The following is a 12211-nucleotide window of genomic DNA, read 5'->3' as shown; positions in this document are numbered from 1 at the left end:
TTCTGGGCTAAATTCCAATCATTGCTGCTGCAAATCAGAAGGAATGGAAAAGACATCTTCAGTTTTTTAGAACTGCATTATCTTTAATACAGTCCAGGAAGAGGAAAGAGATAGTTAAGATCACAGCTAAATTTCTATCACTGATTTAGTTTCAATTTCACTAAATGAAATTATGTATTAAAAAATAATAAGCTAATGTCTTGGGCCTCTTCTTTCTCTCAACTTCCCCTTTCAGCTGACTGAATCACTGGACTCAGAAAACAAAGGCGGTGATTGTGTATAGTTGTTTGTGTGGCCGGACCAAGGTCACAGTGGCATGGAGAAGGGGAGGAGGAAAGCAACAGGAAGTGTGAAAGGTCAAGCTCAGAGCAAGAAATGGGATTCAAAGACGGGATGGGCCAGTTATCAATTTATTGCCTCTCATCTCTAAACCTGCCATTTATCACCTGCTGGTGTGAATGAAAGCGACCCTTGTTAATCATTTCCCTTTGCAGGGAGCATAAATTAGACATTGCAGGTGGAGGGAGGGTGGGTAGGAGGGTATTGCAGGAGGAAGAGCTTCTCTTTCTGCTTCTGAAGGCTGCTGTTTGGTTTCTTGCTTGCTTCTATCACATTTGTGTGAGGAAAAGCCGGTGGCACTCTTCCCCAGCCACTTTCCTGGAACTCTCACTCTCTGGCAAGTTTGCAGGCCCTGGCCCTTCCCAGGGGGTCATCTCTCTGTGGACCTCTCAAACGTGGGCAACATGCACCCCAGGCCTCATGGCGCCCTGATAGTGAGTGGGCTTCACCCTGGACTCCCTCTGTTTGCCCATCCCCAGCACCATCCAGCCACGCCTCAGAGAGTGTCTCCTGCTTTCCTGGTCCTGGAGCAACAGAGAGAACTTGTTCTCCATCCAGTAGAGGGAAACCAGGCCTTACCTCCAATGAGGTCTACATCCCAGCGTTAGGCAAGGGGACTCTCTTTCAAGTGTGTGCCTCCTGTAGGTATTCTTTTTCAGTCCTAGGAGATTCTTTAAAGTTTTCTTTACATATTTATAGTTACTCCCCTATAACAGTAAATAGTGCTTTATTTTCAGCTTTCCCTGTGTGGTTTCTGTCTCCAAACTGAAACCTGATTGATAAAGAATTGGTAGAGGGAATAGTCCCACAAAGATGGAATTTGATGATTGGTGTGGTCATATCCTTATGCTGGAGTGCAGTGCTGAACTCTTTGACAGTGAGGAATAGGATACTAGTTATCCGTAGCATATGGCAGCGATGGCGAACCTATGACACGCGTGTCAGAGGTGACACGCGAACTCATTTTTTTGGTTGATTTTTCTTTGTTAAATGACAATTAAGTATATAAAATAAATATCAAAAATATAAGTCTTTGTTTTACTATGGTTTCAAATATCAAAAAATTTCTATATGTGACACGGCACCAGAGTTAAGTTAGGGTTTTTCAAAATGCTGACACGCCGAGCTCAAAAGGTTCGCCATCACTGGCATATGGTGTCATTATAATTAATTAAGCTATAACCCATGTTTGATTTTGATAAAGTACCAACTGAAACAAGTGCCTTAGGAACCCAAGTGGTTGCAGCACTTGATTTTTATGGAAGTAATGATGACTACTAGGACAGTGATTTGGGAATATTTTTTTTTCTAATGCACTTGAGCATTTACAAAAAGAAAATGACATCTTAGTTCCTTTAACTTTTAACTGAAGTTGCTAAGAGCTTCCATGACAGGCTTGAATGGATCCCCCTTTTTCTTCTAGTCATGGAGTTAATATTGCTTAAAATAAAATGCACCATTTAATTATGTGGGATGCAGAATTACAACAATAGTTAAATTCACAGTTTTATCACATTTCTCAAGTGGAATTTTAAATATTTATTGGGAAAGAACACAATTATGAAACTTGGAATGGGACAATTGGTTGGGCTCATATAAAGCTGACAATCTTGAATCTCCATGTCATTCTGAGCCTCCCTTACCAAGGAAATTAGCTTTCTCTCCAGTGTCTGAGAACAACAAGTACCTTTGCTTGGGAAATCCTATAACAACCTCATTTGGAGCACAAGCCTTTAAATTGAATTATCATTCCCTTCAAGACAAACCACAAACATACTCTGTTGCCATCAGACCTATGGTCACATTTCACCATGTACTAAGAGGCCAGAACACCCTATAACCCAGAAAAAAAAATGGCTTGCATACCAAAATAATTGCAAAACTTTGCTATTACATACAAGCAGAAACCCTAGGGAAGATATAGAGAAGTGAATTCTAAGGTTGCTGGACCAAGTGTAGCACTTAGATACAAAGCCAAGGTGGAAATATTTACCATAAAGGGTAACATAGATACTATCACCAGTAATCAAAATGTTTTGACCCACAAGGATATTGGGCAATGGGTTAATTGATCATGGTGTCCCTAGGAATTAAATAGATTGGTAAACTTCCAGAGTATTTGTTGACTGATATAATAGAAAAAAAACTCTATATCTGGAGCCAAAAACCTGACTTGAGTTACCAAAGTGAAGAGTCATGGCCTCTCTGTGAGTTTTCAAACCTTAATCAATTCATAGGCCCAGAGCCCTCAAACTAAAAGAGAGGCCAAATTAATCTGAGGAAGGATCCTGTGCCACTATTACAAGTACCTACTGTAAACAGATCCCTGTAGGCATGTATTAGTGTGAGAGTGCACTGAAGAATGATCCTCTGGTCTTTGAGGGATTATTAGACAACAATTTTGAATTTATGTTAATTCCCAAGGACTCAAAATGTCATTATGGCCAAAAACCAAAGTGAGGGCTTATCATCAGCAAGTAATATATGAAGGCTTAGTTCAAATTTGACTTACAGTGGGTTCAATTGATCCTCAGCTTGGCTCTCTGACATAAGGAGAGGACCATTATGATAAGAATGACTAAGAGAAAGCCCCTGGAATATCCCCTCCCCATCAAAATAGTAAACTAGAAGCAATACCTCATTCCTATAAAACTTCAGAAATTAATGTCACCTTAAAATATTTGAAAATATCAGAAGTGGTGATACCTAGCACATTCCCATTTGATTAACCAGTAAGGCCTATGATGATGTCAGATGGATATCACCAACAACTCAATTCCATGGTTCTTATGGCTATCAATCATTTCCTTCAGAGTTCTCCATCACCAGGAATATTACACCAGCCAATGCATCTCCTTTGACCAGATCTATCCTACATCACCACCAGTGATAGCTTTAATAACTGCCCTGCTTCAGGGGCTGTTTATTCTCCACCAACCACTCATGATGGGGTCCTCATTGTCAGCCATCCAGTCAATGATCGATCTCCAAAATGACATTCATAGTCTGCTTCTTAGAACCACTTCTGATACTTAGATTGGGTTATCTGGCAACAGAATTGAGATACTGACTTGGTGGGGTAGCGTGGGGAGGGCCTTTCAGGAAAAACAACTTTAAGGAAGAAAAGAAGGAAGAATTGGGTGGAAGGAGAAGCTGATTCAGTTGAGTTTTGGAGCTGAGATGTCTTTCAGGGTGTCCCAAATTGAGCTGGGCCTTTGTCTCCCTACTTCAGCATATTGTTGGCTGTGGAATGTCCTCTGGGAGTTGGGGTAACTTTGAACAAGATGATTTTGGAGGCTGAGAGCAAGTCCAGTAAGGGAAGCAGCTGCGAGCTCTCAGGACTGATAGTGCCAGAAGTCAGGAACTGAGTGAATCAGATATAAAGCAGAGATCTGGGAGGGGCACCATAGTGCTTTCTACTCCCAGAGCTGCTAAGTCATGTTCTACTGAATATGCTGCCAGCCTGGAACAAATCAGTAGGTTCAATGTCCTTAGTGAGTGAGATGAGCTTAGCTTGGAAAGGAGGGACTGAGAGTTTGCATCTTTCCAGAATAAAAATTTAATGAGGAAGAGTATTTTAATTATTTCTTCCTGCCCCTGAAGTTTTGAATGAAAGAGAATTAAAAAGCAGGAAGATGGGAAGGAAAGTGGTTGGTTTATTGAGTGCTGGAATGGCAGGCACTATCCTTGGCTCTCTGCCTTTTTGTAGATAAAACAAAAGGTGGAGACGAGTTTCAGCCTGCAGCTTGGTACACATGACATTTACATTAAATCAAGTTAGTTCATCCTAATATCAAACTTATTACAAGTCCATAGTAATCAAAACAGCATGATACCTGCATAAAAACAGGCATATAGGTCAATGGAACAGAATAGAGAGCCCAGAAATAAACCATCTCTTTATGGTCAATTAATATTTGACAAAGAAAACAAGAATATAATATATTCAATAAATGATGCTGGGAAAATTGGACAGATACATGCAAAAAAAACCACACGAAACTAGTCCACCTTCTTGCAACATACACAAGAATAAACTCAAAATGGATTAAAGACTTAAGTGTAAGTCACGAAACAATAAAAAAATCCTAGAAGAAAACATAGGCAGTAAAATCTCAGAACTTTCTTGTAGCAATACCTTTTATGATATATCTCCTTGGGCGAGGGAAACATACATACATACATAAATAAATAAATAAATAAATAAATAAATAAACAAAATGGACTATATCAAACTTAAAAATTTTTGCACAGCAAGGGAAACCATCAACAAAATGAAAAGACAACCCACTGAAGTGGAGAACATATTCGTTGATATGTCTGATAAGGAATTAATTGCCAAAGTTTATAAAGAACTTATACAACTCAACACAAAGAAAACAATCAAATTTAAAAATGGGCAAAGGATCTGAATAGACACTTCCCCCAAAAGAACATACTAGTATAGATGGCCGATAGACATATGAAAAGATGCTCAATGTCACTAATCATCAGAGAGATGCAAATTAAAACCACAATGAGCTATCACCGCACACCTGTCAGAAGGGCTAGCATCAATATATCAACAAACAACACGTATTGGACAGGATGTGGAGAAAAGAGAATCCTCTTGCATTGCTGGTGGCAATGCAGACTGGTAGAGCCTCTATGGAAAACAGTATGGAGTTCATCAAAAAATTAAAAGTGTAACTGTCTTATGACCCAGCAATTCCACTTCTGGGAATATATCTGAAGAAATCCAAAACACCAATTCCAAAGAAGATATGCACCCCTGTGTTCATTGCAGCGCCGTATACAATAGCCAAGATTTGGAAGCAGCCTATCCATTGGTAGATGAGTGAATAGAACATTGTGGTACATTTACACAATGGAATACTGCTTGGCTATAAAAAAAAAAGGTAAATATTATCTTTTGTGACAGCATGGTGAGTAGTCATGTCCTAGGCCGGTGTTTTCACTGACAAGGTCAATTTTTACCTTAACTGAGCCTATTGTCTTTTTGCATCTAACATAACATACCTATGAAATGTCAGAGTCACTTGTAACTTCCATTTTCCCCCAACCCCTAAGGCACAACCAAATGTGCTGGGTACCAGGACTTAGACTATAAATTCTTCATTGTTATTGTTATCATGTTAATTATTGACTGTTAACTATCCTGTACTCTCCTAAGTAATGTGTCTATTGTTTTGCTTTTTATCCAATCCCAGAAGTTTCCCCACTTTGCTTTCTCCTTCCTCTCTAATCTATTACCAATGGATTTCATGCAACCCACTGAGGTCTCCACCTTTGATGTAAGATATAAAACAAGGTGAAAAACCACTATTCTCTGGAGCATTATCCAACTCTGTTGAGATTCTGCTTCCAAGCAATCATCGACAGTTTGGCTCAAATAAACTCACAAATTTTTTTTAAAAAAAGAACCTTAATAGAGACAGCTATATAACTAATGGTCATTAGTGTCCATAGTAGGGGCTCATTTAAAGAAAAAAGATTTGGTGACCTGAGTGAGTGAAGGAAATGTCATATGTCAAGGTCAGCTAATAAGTATATTCTGAGGAGGATATTGAAGATTAATTTCTTACCCTTTGTCTTTTGAAGGAGTGCTTCATTATTCACCCTGGGTTAACTCAGTTATCTGTTGCCCCGCACAAGATGGCCCATTTTAGACAGACATGAGGGACAGTGAGGCCCAATCCCTGTTCCCAAGCTCTAGGGCAGGGCACAATGCCAGAGGTTGAATTCCAGTTTGGCTCCAGAAACCTCTATTTATCAGAGCTCCCTCCACCTGTTCTGACATCCTTTATTCACGTACTACTTAGGCTCTTCCTACAATGGTGTCACCCTGACCTGGCCTACCTGATCACCCTCAGAGGTGGGGTGGGTAGAGATGGCGGCGCAGGAATGTGGGAGACAATTTCTGTCAAATCAGGCAAAAGACACTTCAAAACCTCACCATGGGGTCCTTCACTTAACACATTTGAAAGTTTATTGAAAATGTGACTCAAAATGAAACAACAGGTAACAAAACCAGTTGTAACCTAGGCTAATTGATATAAATATGGGTTAAGTTTCTATCACACATTTCTGGTCACAAAAACATTGCCAAACTTCTAAATAAAGAGCCGAAATACCTCTAATTTTAAACAGTGAAATGTGAGCTATCCCTGCACTTAAGAACAATGAATAAAAACAAGATAATTATTTTCCATCCCCCTTATTCTAGTTTAGGATCATGGGTAGCCATAACCCATCCCCACATCTCAGGGTGCAAGATGGGACCAACCCTGGACAGGGCACAGGAGCCCTTCCATCGCAGGGCCATTCACACCTCCCCACACTCACTCAGATTGGGACAAGTTAGATTATGCTAGTTTCCCCGACTGGCTCTTCTTTGGGATGTGGGAAGAAACCAGAACACCTGGAGAAACACCTGGGAGAGCGTCCGAACTCTACACAGACAGTGACCTCCAAAGGGAATCCATTTTTTTCTCATCAATGTTATAGTGAAACAAAGTTAAATAACATACTATTACTTTAGGACTTGCTCTATTAAATTTGCAGGCTCTACTAAGTTGTTATTGCTACCAATTGTAAGTCTATTGTTCAAGACTTTTTTGGTAGTAATTTCTAAGTTGCATCCAGCAGGAAACTCAGATATAGGTTATTTACTGAGTCAACTTTAAGTAATGTTCTTTTGATTTAGTCTGGGAGTCCATGATTTTAAGACATGCTTTGGCACAAAACTTAAAGGCTTGGTCCAATTAAGTACAATGCTCAAAGCATAAATTTGAAAAATGTGAAAAAATGTTAGCATTTATTGCTATTTTAAAACTCCCATTCTTTCTACTATGTGATTACCTGCAAGCCAATTAGGCTGTGGTTTGTGTTGTTTCATTCTCTTTTACACTACTGCAGAGAATGATATAATTCTGTGAGTCATCCTGGAAAGTAGGTGGTAAACAATATGCCATTAGCAAGAAATAAATTCAAAAGGAGCCAGCAGAAATACAGGTAAATGCTCAGATCTTTTTCTCCTTATTTCTTCTTTCACCTCAGCTCAGTTGAATGAAGTTGGCGGGGCGGAGGGGTGGGATTCCTGAATTCTAAATCTTTCTTTCCAACAGGAAAGAATACAGAATTGTCCAAGACAGTAGTGAAATATCTGTGACCAGAGTTGTTTAATCACAGACTGGAGTTGTTGGTAAAGATGCTAATTTGACACAAATATGGAGGTTCAGCTGAGGATTGGAACCAGTAGTTGAAACGTGATTGGAAATTCAGGAAGTACTCTTTTCTTCATATTGCATCTCTGTTTTCTGTTGCACATCTGCTTCTTATTTCTGATTTTGCAGGTTGGCTCCCAGAACAGGATAGATGAACCATCACTTCCAAGATTGTCAACTCTATTCAAGAAATCAGTCCAGACTGGGATTGCAATAACTTCATTCACATTCTTTGTTGTGGATGGGGGACTTTGATTGGCCCAGCTGGTTGCCTAAGTCCAATCAGTATCAGTTTGGTGAGGAATCATGTTGTTCTCACCCAGCTACTTGGGGTCCTACTTAGGTTGGATAACAAATTATAGACAGAAGGAGAAATTTCATTGGGCTGGGAAGACAACCCCAAATCATCTACTATAAGGCTGGGTAAGCTCTTGGTAAGAATATTTGTGAGAATCAAGCATCAGATGTGGCTTTCAACTAAATAATTTTTCAGGCATCCTCTGATGTGACCATTCTAAGAATATGGTTGACAAGGAAATATGAAGGAAATGCAAGAGCAGGGACAGTACTTGGATTGTGCCTACCTTAGTGACATTTTGAAGATTAGATGTTTTAGTAAGAACTTTGAAGATGAAAGGGAATAAAAGTGGAATTAAGTCATTACTACAAATTTCTGGGAAAACAGGTTGAGAGATGCATTAGTCTCAGAACTCTAATGATGTAATGACACTCACTGATGAATTGCTTTAGCTGTGTTTTACCGGAGACATCTTGACCTCAGAGAAGACTTATTAGAAGGCCCAAGAAACAAGAGTTCTGAAAGGAGGGGAAACTAGGATTTTAGGATTACCAAAGAATCCTGAGATTAATTCTCCATACTCATTCAACACATATCAAGTGTCAGCCTTCAAAAATGGGGTGTCAGTGTTGGGACAAGACATGTGGATGACCTAGTCTCCCTTCCTCATTGTACAGATGAGAAACTTGAAGCCTACAGCTAGGTAATGGCATAACTGGTGCTATCATTTGGTTTTCTAATCCCAATTTCAGTTGCATAGCATCTGAGAAATTCCTCTGCATGAGGCAATATGTGATTTGGAAGATTTTGAGAAGGATTTTATCAACAATTTGAAACTATTTTCTGCACTAGCCTATCATGCAAGAAGCCACACCAGTTCTTAACTTGTGTTAGTCACTACTTTCCTCTGCTGGATATATTTTAAAATGGAAATACAGCAGTTCTTTCAATAATGTCATTTTGTTCAATGTTGTTTCATTATAATGTTAATGAAAAAAATCAATTTCCAGCTTGGGCCACTGTCTGTGTGGGGTTTGCATAGTCTCCCCATATCTATGTTTTTCCTCTAGGTCCTCCAGTTTTTCCTCCACATCTCAAAGATGTGCATATGAGGTTACCTGGCATATAATGTTATCTCAGTCTGAGTGAGCATGGGTGAAGCTGTGATGTGTATCTCTCCAGGGTGGGTTTCTGCCTTGCATCTGAGCAACTGGGACATGCTCCAGCCACCTACCCCCTGAACTGGAATATGTGGGTTGGAAGGAAATGATTTTACTTGTTTTTTATTCACCTTTTAAAAGTGTGTATAGTGCACATTTATTTCAATGTTTAATATTAGAAGTGTATTGGCTTCAGTCTTTATTTAGTAATTTGGTTTTATTTTTATGACCAGAAATATGCCAAAGGAACTTAACTCCTGTTTATATCAATTAGCTACAGTAGAATTGGTTTTGTTATATGTCCTCTTGCTTAAACTCTCAGTTTTCAAGAACCTAAGGTAACATTAAGTGAAGAGTTATTGTATTGCAAGAACAGGTAATGGATTGATTTAACAGCCCATTATTATGTTTATTTGAATAACAAAGTCAATGGATTCAGTAGTCACATAAATAGAATACTGACTCTCAGCTCTATCATTCATTTCCTTGTAGGACTTTTTCCAAATTATTTATATCTGGAGTATCAGTTTGATCATCTTTAGAATGGAAAGATACAGTATTGATCTCCTAGGGTAAGTAGGATTAAATAAAATAATACATGCAAAGCCTAACCTGGCTCGTAAGAAGCACTGAAAAAATTATATGTCAATAGTAAGCTCTCAATAAATAGTAGGCACTATCATCCTCATCATTACCATTGTCACCATCACCATCATTTCTGTAGATGAGTTTAACTGGGACAGTTTCTTTCCAGTGGCAGATGGGACTGCTATAATGGGAGAAGGGAGTAAGAAGAAAAGGCTTGCATTTTCTGGGAGACTCAGAACACTAAAGGAAAACTTTACACTTCATAGTTTGGCAGATGATTAACTTGCTTTTGTTGACCAAATAAAAACTCTCAGGATTCATGGCTTAAAAATGTTTAAGTTACTTTAATTTAAGTCCTTAATGTTATGTTTATATCAAAGTTTCCTTCAATCACTTTTCAATCATTTGATTCCTAAGAAACTTAAAAAAAAAACAATACATAGTCTGCCTGTATTTTTACACAACCTGTGGAAGCAAAAGTGGTTATATGTTCTTTTCATTGTTTTCACAGCAAATAAAGTGTTTTTAGAGCTTGTTTCTCAAGTTGAGCATGGAAGCTTCGAGAAACTTTGGTTCCATGGTTAGCCAAAGATCTCAGAACCTACTAAATAGCCCTATGTCAATCAAATCTGACTTGAGGACTTGCAGATAACTAATGAGGTCAGTCCAAGACTGGTTCTTCACCTTACCATGGAACCCAACTGACCAAATTTGGTTGTTGGGAACCAGGCAAAGAGAAGGTGAAGCTAATGCATTTTATGTATTTGATACTTGTTGATTCTTATGTTCATCAAACTTTTATGGGCTACACTCAGTTTTGGAGTATATTCTTGGCCTCCCACTGAAGCACTGAGTTTTTGGAATCAAAATCACTGCATGAATCAAAATTGCTGCATCTTCTTTTCCCTAAATCCAACTATTTTCATATTTTCCAGCAAAACATTTATGCATATAGGATATTCAAAAGTGATAGAACTTGTTTTATTCCCAGAATACCTAAATTGGCCCATAATACCTTCTGGGTTTTCCAGACCTGGTAAGCTCTTCTGTTGGCAGATATCTATGTGACTCCTTTTGCCCCTTCAGCAGAGTCTGTATCTAGAGGTGGGCTAGATAAAGGACCTCTACTTGGACTCTTTTCTTCAGGTCTACATCCTGATATTGGCCCTCTGGATCTTACCACTCTACCAGTGACAAAAGAAAATGGAAAGGAATGAAGAAACAAAAACTTCTTATCTATGTTCTCTGTGAGACCTAGAAAAAGCTAGCCTAAGATATGTTCTCCATGCCTTCTCTCCTAGACTCTGTTCTGGTCCTAGGCCTTCCAGGTGTTCATTCTAGACAAAAGGCACCCTAGGCATAACTTACCAACTCAGTCAAATGTGAACAAAAAGTAGATGAAAACATAAGGAATCTACTACAAGAGTCAAGAAAACAGCCCTCAGTTGTGATAATAAAATTATTGCTCTTCCTATTAGAAGACCTCTCCCAAAACATGGTGTCCAGTGATTTTCCTGGAAGTCCATTCAATTCTTCACTTATATAGAAGCCAAAATGCTGAAATTGGCAGCTACTCCAAGATTGAATAGTTGAGTGGTGGGATTCTCCAGTAGAGGAGATCTTTCCCATTTGTCATGCCATCAAGGAACCTGACGTTTTACCTGAGGAGAATGTACAGCAATGTGGAAAGTGTACTGGACTAGGAGGGGGAATCTGAGTTTAAGCCCTAGCTCTACCGTTTATTCCCTGAGTGATTGGGATTAAGTCACTTAAAATTCCTGGGTCTCAGCTTTCTTATCTACAAACTGAAGCTAAAACCTGCCCTATAACACTTAGCTACTGTGTGAATAAATGTGATAATAAGTGAAAATACTTGATAAGCAATGTGTGTGTGTGTGTGTGTGTGTGTGTGTGTGTGTGTGTGTGTGAGCTCTGACTTCTGGCCCTAGAAGCTAAATCAAATAGCCTTTCACTCAGTTTTCCGTGGATTATCTGGACAACAAAAGGTTTGCTGAGAGTTATACTGATTCCTTTCTGTGCAAGCTTTATAGAAGTTTCCCAAAGCCATTCTCAACCAAAAAGTTGGTTGCTCACTAATTATTGTAAATTCTCTTGATTTCTGTTCAATGAACATTTTTTTCATTAATTTTCTCCCATTACACCCAACTTGTTACCTTCTAGTAAAGACTGTTCTAGCTTCATCACTCAAATAAGATCCACCACAGGGATTGTGCACATATTACAAAAACTGGGTATTGAAATATTCCCTACAAAATGACAAATGTGAATCAAGGAGCAGGAGTCCCTTCCTACTGTGTAACATTGGCTGATACTAGGAGTATGTGAAGGTAATGGTCTAAGGGCATGATAAGCAGCCAACATGCAGAGAGAAGGTAATGTGATTTAAAAGTATAAAGCTCCCACAGTGGTACCTGGTACTACTTTTCTAAGCCAGATTCATCCTGCTTTTCCTCAGGTCTGATTCACAAACCTATAGCCTTTTAGTCTTAACCTTATTAGCATTAAGTTTCTGTCATTTGCAAATTTTAAAACTACTTCACTATGTACCCTAAGTTACAATCAGAGAATTTGTTATTTAT

Source organism: Myotis davidii, unplaced genomic scaffold (genome assembly GCF_000327345.1).
Source record: "Myotis davidii unplaced genomic scaffold, ASM32734v1 scaffold468, whole genome shotgun sequence".
NCBI lineage: Eukaryota > Metazoa > Chordata > Mammalia > Chiroptera > Vespertilionidae > Myotis > Myotis davidii.
Note: the sequence above shows the minus strand (reverse complement) of the source record.